The sequence below is a fragment of the Hemitrygon akajei genome, chromosome 7 (assembly GCF_048418815.1).
Source record: "Hemitrygon akajei chromosome 7, sHemAka1.3, whole genome shotgun sequence".
In the NCBI taxonomy this organism is placed as follows: domain Eukaryota; kingdom Metazoa; phylum Chordata; class Chondrichthyes; order Myliobatiformes; family Dasyatidae; genus Hemitrygon; species Hemitrygon akajei.
The window spans coordinates 136,006,461-136,018,439 of NC_133130.1; positions in this window are offsets into that span (position 1 = coordinate 136,006,461).

An 11,979-nucleotide genomic window follows, 5' to 3' on the forward strand; every position below is an offset into this window, starting at 1 on the left:
GAAAATAAATTCTCTCCCATTCTGGACCCTTACCTCTTTTCACCCGCCTATCACCTCCCCCAGGTCCCCTCCTCCTTCCCTTTCTCCTATGGTCCACTCCTCCTGTCAGATTTGTTCCTCTTCAGTCCTTTACCTTTCCTGTCCATCTGGCTTCACCTTCTGGCTGTCCTCCTCCCCCTCTGGCATCTTTCCCCTTCCATTCCAGAACTGAAGAGGGGTCTCAGCCTGAAACGTTGATGATTTATTCATTTCCATAGGTATTGTCTGACCTGCTGAGATTCTCCAGCATTTTTTGTGTGTAGCTTGGATAAATGATTGGTTGACTGGCAGGAGACAAAGAAAGGGCCTATTCTGGTTGGCTGCTGGCGACCAGTGGTTTTCTACAGTATTGGGGGTCACTTCATTTCACATTATGTGTCAACAATACGGATGATGGAATTGATGTCTTTGTGATGATAAAAAGATAGGTAGTCTTGAGGAAGCCCTTCTGTGGGGCAAGTTTTTTTTACATCATCATCTTGTTAAAAAAAAACTTGCTCCACATATTTTCCTTGAATTTGCCTCCTTTCATCTTAAGTGTATGCCCTCTGGATAAAAGATATCAGTTCTCTACTCTAGCTGTGCCTTATAAGTTCATAAACTTTTATTAGGTCTCCCCTTCAGCATCTACTGCTTCTGAGCAAACTATCCAAGCTTATCCGAAGTCTTCTTCAAACACATGCCCTCTAATCCTGGCACCCTGGTATATCTCTTCTTAGCCTGGCTGTCCACTCAATTTATGCCTCTTATCATTTTGTACAATTCTATCAAGTCACTTCTCATCAGTGTTTACTCCAAAGAGAACAGCCCTAGCTCACTCAACCTATCCTCATAAGACATATTCTCTAATCCAGGCAGCATCCCATTGAACCTCTTCTGGGCCATCTCCAAAGCCTCTGCGTCTTTCCTATAATTAGGCAACCAGAAATGAATGCAGTATTCCAGATGTGGCCTAACCAGTGTTTCATAACTTCCAAACTCTTGCACTCAACGTCTTGACTATAAAAGGTAAGCATGCCATATGCCTTAACTACCTTATAACCTGTGAAGGCATCTTCAGTGAGCTATGACCTGGACCACAAGATCCTTCTGTACATCAACACTATTAAGGGTCCTGCCATTAACTGTGTATTGCCCTTTATATTTGATCTCCTAAAACAACACCTTATACTTGGCCAGATTAAACTTCATCCGTCATTTCTCCGCCCATACCCATATCTACAAATGATGTATGTAAAGTCCACTGTATCCTTTACCAATCTTCTACACTATCCATAATTCCACCCAATTCGGTGTGCCACAGAGGTTGGTGTTGTGTCCACTGCTGTAATTTATATTAGCAATTTGGATAACAATGGTATTAACATGATTAATGGATGGTGAAGGTTACCTAAAAATACAGCAGGATCTCAATAAATTGAGGTGGCGGGCCAAGGAGTGACAGGAAGAAATTAACTCAGACAAGTGTTTCATTTTCAAACAAGAGAGAATCTGCAGATGCTGGAAATCTGAGCAACACACACAAAATGCTGGAGGATCTCAGCAGGCCAGGCAGCGTCTAGGAGAAGAGTACAGTCAAAGTTTTGGGATGAAACGTCAACTGTACTCTTCAAAGGTTCAAAGATCCAATTTACTGTCAGAGAAATGTATACAATATACATCCTGAAATGCTTTTTTCTTTGCAAACGTCCACGAAAACAGAGAGATGCCCCAAAGAATGAACGACAGCTAAATGTGAGAACCCCAAGGTCCTCCCCAGCTCTCCCCTCCCGCACATTAGTGGTAGCAAGCAACGATCCTCCCTCTCCCCAGCTAAAAAAAGCACACACGCTACCAAGTACAAGTGTGAGCTAAGCGATAGCAAAGACACAGACCTTGCAGTTACCCCCTAAGACTATCGCATTTCATCCGGCATTCGTCAAACCACTCTCTCTCCCTAATAAGGAGGAGGGAGATGTCCCCTATTTTCACACCAAGCGGGAAACATAACATCAACCCGTGGTTTATGATGTTAAAAAGTCCGTTTCGTCACTTTTTACGAGCTCTATGCCTGAAGATAGCAAAGATCTCAGGTCTTTGGGCCCACAGTGAAAGATTTTCCGGCCTCCCTGATGACACACGACTCTCCTGCCGTGACACTGACCCTCAATCCACCCATCTCCAGAGCCCCGAAATCGTAGGCTTTCGAATTCAAGCTGGACTCTCAGGCCAATCCCTTTGCGTGCCGAACAACAACGGCTGGTCCTGAAACCCCGAGAGTGGATCCCATTCCCACAAAGAACTGAAGTCAGCGTGTAACTCCAGGTCAGGGTCTTCAAAACAACCCTGAGACAACCCGTATCCCTTCATGCCCTGACCAATCAAGAATCTATCAACCTCTGCCTTAAATATACTTAAAGACTTGGTCACCACAGCTGCCTGTGGCAATGTATTCCACAGATTCACAGATTCACAGATTCACCACTCTCTGGCTAAAGAAATTCCTCCTCATCTCCATTTCTAAGAGGATGCCCCTCTTTCCTGAGGCTGTATTCTCTTGTCTTAGACTCTTCAGCCATAGGAAACATCCTCTCCTCATCCACCCTTTCAAGGCCTTTCACCATTCGATATGTATCAATGAGGTCACCCCTGATTCTTCTGAATTCTAGTGAATACAGGCCAGGCCATCAAACACTCTTCAAACATACCTGTAAACAGAGGGATCTTGGGCTCCAAGTCCTGAGCTCACTGCAAGTGGATGGACAGGCTGATAGGGTAGTAAAGATGGCCTATAGCATGTTTGCCTTTTTCACTCACAGCACTGAGTTCAAGAGTTCAGAGGTAAACAGGGTGGTGAAGAAAGCTTTTGGTATGCTTATCACCATCAGTCAGGGCACCGAGTACAGGACATTTGGACAGCATTTTGGTTATATAGAGAAACAGCATGGTAGCACGCCCTTCTGGCCCAGTGTTCTATAGATTTGCTAAGTATGCGCACAGACAAAGAATCTCTGAGTTGTATCTGGTGACACGTATGTACTCCGATAATAAATTTTACTTTGAACTTTGAGTCCAGGCTGTCCAATTACACCCATGTGACCAATTAACCTCGAATGGGTGCACATCCCTTTATCTGAAATTCTGAAATCCAAAAAGCTCTGAAAACTGAAGTTTTTTTGGCCAGCAGCTGACGTCACTCAGGAGTGATGTGGCAGCACTAGCAGAGGCCGCCAGACGTCAGTTGTGGCTTAGCGCTCGTACTGGTTACACGTGCATTTCCTGTTCACTGATATTCTGTGTTCACTGCTGACTTTGTGTTTAATTTCACTGTGAAAATGTCAAAAAGAGCTGCAGATACCCCTGTGGGTAACAATGAGAAAAAGAGAAGGAAGCATGTATCATTATCAATAACACAGAAAGTAGAGTTATTGCAGAAGCTTCATCGTGGTGTGTCTGTGCGGTGTCTTACTGAAGAATATGGTGTCGGAACTACCACTGTATATGATTTAAAGAAACAGAAAGACAAGTTACTGATGTTTTATAGTGACAGTGAAGTTCGACATTTATTCCAATAAGTCATTTACCATGTTTTTGAACAACACACACAAAATGCTGGTGGAATGCAGCAGGCCAGGCAGCATCTATAAGGAGAAGCATTGTCGACGTTTCAGGCCGAGACCCTTCGTCAGGACTGAATGTGTTCCACCAGCATTTTGTGTGTGTTGTTTGAATTTCCAGCATCTGCAGATTTTTTCGTGTTTACCATGTTTTTGATTCAGTTCGTCTGAAGCTGCGTATTTTTATGCTTATTGAATGTTTTTGTTGGAAATAAAAAAAATTTCTTTTCATTATTCCCTAAACAGTACAGTATAACAACTACTTACATAGCATTTACATTGTATTAAGCATTATACATAATCTAGAGATGATTTAAAGTATACAGGAGGATGTGCGTAGGTCTGGAGCTCCGTCGGGTCCTGAAGTCCACCACACTGAGACAGGTTAAATAAGGGACTTGAGCATACTTGTTTTTTGGTATCCGGGGTGGGGCAGGGGGTCTGAAATCCTAAAAATTCTGAATTCCGAAATGCAACTGGCCCCAAGGTTTTTGGATAAAGGATTGTGGACCTGTACTAGTCACACGTACATCGTTGGAATCTGGGAGGAAATGACAGCACCCAGAGGAAAGATAAACAGTCATGGGAAAGAAAAGCCTCCTTTCAGACAGTAAAGGAATTAAGCTCGGCTCACTGGTGCTGTGATAGTTAACTGCTGCGCTACCACGCCACACCACGGCTGTACGAGTATCCGGTGAGGCTGCACTCGGATCATGTGGCCACCGTACAAATACTTGGTGGAACTGCAACTGCTGTATGTAGTTCTTGCCCAGCTATAGGAAAGACGTCATAAAGGGGAAAAAGGATGTATAAAAGATTCATAAGATAGGTTGTGATTTTTTGGGGGTTTGGGGGAGTGACCTCATAGCCGTATATGGTCATGAGGGGAGTAAACAAAATGAATGATCACAGTCTTTATCCCCGAGATGGGATTCTACAACAAGAGGAAGAAGACTTAAGCTGAGAGGAATAGTTTTTTTTCCCAAGTTCAAATTTAATTGTCATTCAACCATACATAGGAATTCAGTCAAATGAACCAGTGTTCCTCTGGGGCCAAGGTGCAAAACACAGTCACACACAACACACAGAGGAAGCAGCTACCATTACAATGATTAAAAATTATTTCTACAGGGCCAAAACAAAGGTGGTGTATATCGTCCCCTCAAAACTAGTCAATAAGCTTCAAGACCTTGGCTTCAATATCTCCTTGTGCAACTGGATCCTCGATTTCCTCACTTGCAGACGTCAGTCAGTTTGGATTGGCAACAACATCTCCTCCACAGGTGCACCACGAGGCTGTGTGCTTAGCCCCCTGCTCTACTCACTTCACGTTTACGACCGTGTGGCTATACGCAGCTCCAATGCCATATTCAAGTTTGCTGACAACATCACTGTCGAGGGCCGAATCAAAGATGGTGATGAATCAGCAGATAGGAGGCAGAATGAAAATCTGGCTGAGTGGTGCCACAACATTAACCTCCCACTCAATGTCAGCAAGACCAGGGAGCTGATTATTGACTTCAGGAGGGGAAAGCTGGAGGTCCATGAGCCAGGGGATCAGAGGTGGAGAGAGTGAAAAACTTTAAATTCCTCGGTGTTGTCATTTCAGAGGGTTTGTCCTGGATTCCACACATAAAGAAACACAACAGCACCTCTACTTTCTCAGAAGCTTGCGAAGATTCGGCATGTCATCTAAAACTTTGATAAACTTCTATGGATGTGTGGTGGAAAATATATTAATTGGTTGCATCACTGCCTGGTATGGAGACCCCAATGCCTTTGAATGGAAAATACCACAAAAACTGGTGGATACAACATAGTCCATCATGGGTAAAACCCTCCCTACCATTGAGCATTGTTCAGTAAAGCAGCATCCATCATCAGTGACCTCCACCACCCAGAATACGCTCTCCTCTCACTGCTGCCATGCGGTACGGGAACCACACCACCAGGAACAATTATTACCCCTCAACCATAAGGCCCTTGAACCAGACAAGACAACTTCACTCGCACCATCACTGAACTGTTCCCACAACGCGTAGACCCATTTTCAGTGCTGTTCTCACTATTTATTTATTATTATTATTATTTTGTTCTTTCCTCTCATTTTCTATTTGTACAACTTGTTGTCTTTTGCACATTGGTGTTTGTCTTGTTGGGTGTGGCCTTTCATTGATTCTGTTGTGTTATTTGTTTTACTGTGAGTGCCCACAGGGGTTGTATATGGTGATATATATACTCTTTTAATCAATTTACTTTGAACTTTGAACATGGATGAAGAAGATTTACAGGGAAATGGGCCAAATACAGTACGGGCAATGGGACTAGCTCAGACAGACATTTTGGTTGGCACGGGTGAAGGGCCTTTTTTGATGCTATATCACTCTATAACCCCAGGACAGATCATTGAAATCTGGAAGGTGCTGCCAGAGGAGGTGGTGAAGATCAGAACAGCCACAGGATTTGAGAGGCATCCGTACAGGTACTAGAATGCGTAAGGCATTGAAAGATATGAAATTAATTCAGGTTGTGGGATAAGTACCGACATTTGATGAAGACACAGAGGGCTAAATGGTCCGTTTTGATGTTGTATTAAATTTACTACTTCAATAAAGAATGATTACAAGTCAGTGCTTACTTAGAATTCCTATTGTTACTGTGCACAAACCAAGCCAGAAACCTTGGTGTTGTGATGGGCTTCAACTTAAATTTTAACTGCCACATTAAGACAATTACAAAGTCAGCCTACAACCATCTTAAAAATTTAGCGAGAGTTAGATGGCTTGTGTCCCAGCAAGATCTAGAAAAACTCCTCTATGCATTTATTTTTAGTCGGCTTGACAACTGTAATGGTGTTTTCACAGGTCTCTGTAAAAAAAATCCCTCAGACAGCTGCAGCTCACTCAGAACGCTGCTGCTAGAGTCCTCACTAAGACCAAGAAAGTAGAACACATCACTCCAGTTCTCAGATCACCACACTGGCTTCCTGTCCATCAAAGGATTGGCTTTTAAATATTACTACTGGTTTAAAAAGCACTGAATGGTTTAGGGCCAAAGTACATCTCCAATCTCTTGCTGCATTATGAACCTTCCCGAACTCCCAGGTCATCTGGGGCGGGTCTGCTTACTGTTCCCAGGGTCAAAACTAAACATGGTGCAGCAGCTTTGAGTTACTCTGCTCCACATATCCGGAATAACCTTCCAGAGGAGCTGAAGTCTGCCCCATCTTTAAGCTCTTTTAAATCGAGACTTAAAACTTCTAATTTCATTCTAGCTTTTAATTAGAATCTCCGGCACTGTAACTTCTTTTTATCATATCTATTTTTATTCTCTTGCATATTGTCTGAAACTTGATGTCTGATTTTTATATCTCGTTCTATGTAAAGCGCTTAAAACTGCCTTGTGTTTGAAAAGCGTTATACAAATAAACTTGCCTTGCCTTAATAGACAGGATACAATGACAATGCGACATGGAAAAAGATTTAATCACCTACCTGTCACACTGTTGTCTACATTGTCAATAAACAGCTGCAACTGATTTTGTAGACATGATTTGTGCAGACTATCCTCCAGTCTTGAGGGGAATCAACTGGAAGATGTTGTTGCAATTTCTATTATACCTGCTCTTTAAAAACACTTATTTTGAAGTAGATTGATTCTGACCACAAAATCCACAGGTTTGCCCTCATGCTATCCATGTTGTTTGTCAGAAAAACAACTATAGTAGTAAATCATTGACTTTTTTAATAGAGGAATTGATCAACGTATTTTACGTGGGGATAATACTGAGGATGAGTGTTCAGACTGGCATTGTTTTCACTACAGAATAATTTCAATCCTTGGTCTATAATCAAATGGAAATAAAACTCCAATAATTGCAGGACAGCTTAATCAACAGGTATCTCCTCTCCTCCATTGTTGGGTAATTTTGGCTCCTGGCAAGACCTTGTGGCTCTAGGTAGGTACCAACCATACCCACCAATGCTCTTTACATTTTATTTTCTTCGTCCCATTTGTGCAAGCATATCAACTTAAACGTGGGCTCGGATTCCAAACTTAACTGGTCCTATTTCTTTTCTGAAATTGATCTCATGGGTGTGTGCATCACCACATAAACCAATAGCCACTGAATTGCAGAAAACAACCCAACGTGCAAAATGAAGTCATATCTTTGACTACACTTTTCTTTCCCAAGCAATATCATTGTGCAGCAATAACTTTTGTCTCCACCACTTCCAAAAGTATCCTTTTTTTTGCCCTGCTCTTACAACTGGCTCAAGATGACAATCCGGATTGCTGATTTTAACTAGTATTTAGTTACATTCAAATGTTACATTTAAATAAATTGCAAACTTCTCTTGGCAGGAATGACAATTGTGGAGTAGCTTTGTCCATAGTTTACTGCCTTTCACTTGCATTATGTTACATTACTTCAAACATCATTTAGAAAGAGCATCATCTTCAAACTGGCTTCATCACATGAAAGCTGGGACATTCACGTGTGTCCTTTGGGTTCTGCTTCCATCCTAAGAGTGGCATAGTGCTGCAGTTGGTGCTGCTACCCTAGCACATCCACACAAGCAGACAGGATGTTAAGAAGGTCTCTACCATGCTTCATTAATCAGGGCATCAAGTTTAGGAGTAGAGGCATCATGGTCACCCCTGTTATAGGAAAGACACTGTCAAAATGTCAAGGGTTTAAACTAATTTGGCAGGGGAATGGGAACCAGAGTGATAGAGCTGCAGATGAGGGAGCTGGTTTACAAACAGAGGCAATATGTAGTGAGGAGTGGCTGTTGATAGGGCAAAATTGCAGTCAACAGGATGAGTTGCAATGCAAGAGGCAGACAAAATCGAAAAGGGTGAATACAGGACCAAAGGTGTTATACTTGAATGCACGCAGAATAGAGTAGATGAACTTGTAGCACAGTTACAGATTGGCATGTATGATGTTGTAGGCATCACTGAATCATGGCTGGAAGAAGATTATCACTGGGAATTTAATATCCAAGGATGCACATTGTATCAAAAGGATATGTGATGAGAGTCCTTGACGAGGATGATTTGGCTCCAAATGCTGGAGACTCCAAGGCTGGGATCGAGACATGGACACAAACAGGATCAAGAAACTGAGCACAAAATGAACGCTAGATGAAATCATTGCTAGGCTTACAATTGAGCATTGAACCCATGTTCATGTGTTCCTTAGATACTCAATTATTGGCACCCAAAACATGATTATCAATTAACAGGAATGTCCTAAACCCTTAAAGAGGCTGCACCAGCTATCCATTACCTCGTACAGTTAGAGCATTTAAATCTCCTCTCAGTCTTTATAAACAGAGGGGACTTTGACTGGTTTGGGTGTTGCTATTTTCTCCGTACCTTCCTCTGAGGATGACTCCTGAGACTTCTTTGGTGACAGGAGTAATTCAACAGGCTTCAGAGTCCTCTCTCTGAGTTCACCAAGTTCATCCGTGGAAGCAGTGGCCAAATCAGAGTCTGACTACCCCTCTGTACCCACAGGCAAAGGATCAGCATCAAGGAATCTTTCCCATCCTTGAGACCTGGTGGCTGGGTCCCTTCATCTTAGTGGCAAGTCTCCCAGACCGCTTGGGCACCTGCTTGCTCCTCTCCTAACCTAGAAAAGACCTCTCTCTAGTTCCTGTGGGATTCTAACTAGACTGTGCCTGGACTTGCACTGTCCCGTTGGCCAGAACCAGCTTGTCTGCTCTCGAGGACTGGACTAAGTTTCCAGAAGGTCTCCGGTTCCCTGGCACTAAAGCCTGTCCCCTTTCAGGTTGTTGGTCACTGGAGAGTCTAGGTGTTGGAACGCCATGCTGTAAACAAAGCCTCTTACAATGACTGGACCAGCCAATGATTCTCCCCTCTCTCCACTCCACGGATGAGTTATGCTGGGACAGCCAAGGGTACCCAAGGGTCAGGGGTACGAGTGGAGAGTCAATAAAATCGAAACAAATGTTTTCCACTTGATCTCCTATCCTTATTTGCAATTCCACAGTCTGATGCTGGACCAGCCCGGAACCTAGAAGTCAGCCATCCAAGACAGTCGTGGGCAAGGACTGGCTCAACTCCTGCAGTGGTATGTCAAACTGACGGACGTTTCCAAATCCAGAAAAATAACTCGCTCCCCTGAGTCCACAAAACCCACATAACACAGTCCACAAAAGTCTTCACCTGCCTCAGGTTCTTACCCCAGGTGAACTCCATCTTCAGCACAAATCCAGAATCTGTGGGATTTGGCATATTGGCTGCTACCGTCACAGTCCTCCCGACACTGGACAGTCTTAGCAGTTCCCCGGCTGACTGCAGCTTTGGGTATTTGGCCTGCAGGTGGCCTGCTTCCCTGTAGTAAAAACAGCAACATTGACTCCAGCACCGGGACCTCCCACGGGTGGAGAGCCTAGTGCAACCAACCTGCATGGATTCATGCAGTCCCTTCCATCATGATCGGTTAGTTTAGAAACTGCAGCTGCTTTTCCCATTGGTTAGCTGCCTGCTGTCCAGTTTCAAATATCCCAGGTGTACAAAGAGCACATATGGGGGATTTTTACCTCTCTCTCTTTGGTTAAGGTAAGTGGTGTACATGACCATTGGGAAGATATGCTCTGTGTGCTTTTAATTAAGTATGTTTGTTGAATATTCAGCTTTGTAGTTTCTGTAACCTGGGGGACATGAATGTTTGGTTAAATTTTTAATGTTTCCAAGTAAATGGTTAATACACTTATTTTCAGTCTGCGCTTTCTGTCTCACTTGCGAGACGCAGGAATCTGACTCAATATTACATTTTGGTGCTGTGAGCAGGATTTGGCTTTTTGAGCAGAAATGCATTGTAAAAGGTTATTTAAAAGAGTTGATCCACCCCCCCCACCACCACTTATGAGAGATGCAGAGTCCCCAGGGTGGACAGATAATGCCACAGGCTTTGGAAACTACTAATGGGCCATGGAATGCCGGTATTTTAAACTTGGGTATCCCACTCTTACTGAATGGAATTTAAAACTCCAAGCAGAATGGAGCACACTAGAGGGGGCACTGAAGTTCTACATTAGTAGGCTCTTATTACAGAATTCTACCGCAATAGTGGCATCCCGCCAAAGAATATTGAATTAACTCCTGGAGTGAGATGAGAGGACATGTGGCTTCTGACGCAGTTTTTCCAATAAAAGGGGTAGTGCTGTCTTTAATAGCACCAGCAGCTGGTCATCCTATAAGTACAGCGATTCAATTATTACAAGGTTTAGAGTGTGTAGAAGAGGGTGCGCATAGCCAGGTATGGAAGTTGGAGAAGCAGGCAGGGAGTGGGAGTCCCGCATATCTTGTAAATAAATGTTTTTAGCGTTGATTAAAGCTAAGATTCCGGTGTGCAGGTAAAAGGGGTTCCCACCCCCACCCTCTATGCAATGTAAGCAAGTGAGAGAGGCTGTTGAGGGGGAAGGGTTATTCTTCAAGCCCTCTGTAGATAAGGGCTCCTTTTGGCCTCTGCCAGATTCCTCGCATTCATTGAGTATTCCCTCCAAAGGGCTGTGGCTAATGTTCACCAGTAGTGGGAATTAGGGAGGTGGTTAGCTCCTCATTGTTGTATGGAGAGGGTCATTCGACCTGCATCCCTCTTCCCTGGAAATAGTGTGAATGATCTGAATGCAGAGAAATATTGTGTGTGTGTGTGTGTGTGTGTGTGTGTGTGTGTGTGTGTGTGTGTGTGTGTGTGTGTGTGTGTGTGTGTGTGTGTGTGTGTGTGTGTGTGTGTGTGTGTGTGTGTGTGTGTGTGTGTGTGTGTGTGTGTGTGCGCGCGCGCGCTTTACCTTTAAGAGATTATGTGAATGTGTTGGGCCCTGCCTAGTTGCATTTTCCTTCTCAGCTGTTCGCTGATGTGTACTGTTTCTCTGTGAGAAATTAACTGTCTATTTTGGGTCCTTACCATTTTCATACAAGGCTTTAAAGAAGAGTATAGCCTGGGTTTTGTGTACTAATCTGTCACTGTGTTTCACAAACAAGAAAATCTGCAGATGCTGGAGATCCTGCTTTTTCTGGCAGTTGATTTCAGTAGGTGCTCAGTGAAGTGGTCTCCCTATCTATGTTGGGTCTCACCAATATATAGGAGGCCACTCCGGGAGCACTGGACACAGCATATGACCCTAACAGTTTCTCAGGTGAAGTGTCGCCTCACCTGGAAGGACTGTTTGGGGCCCTGAATGGTAGTGAGGGAGGAGGTGTAGGGGCAAGTGTAGCACTTGTTCCGCTTGTAAAGTATAGGTGCCAGGAGGGAGGTCAGTGGGGAGGGATGAGTGGACAAGGAAGTCGCAGAGGAAGCGATCCCTGT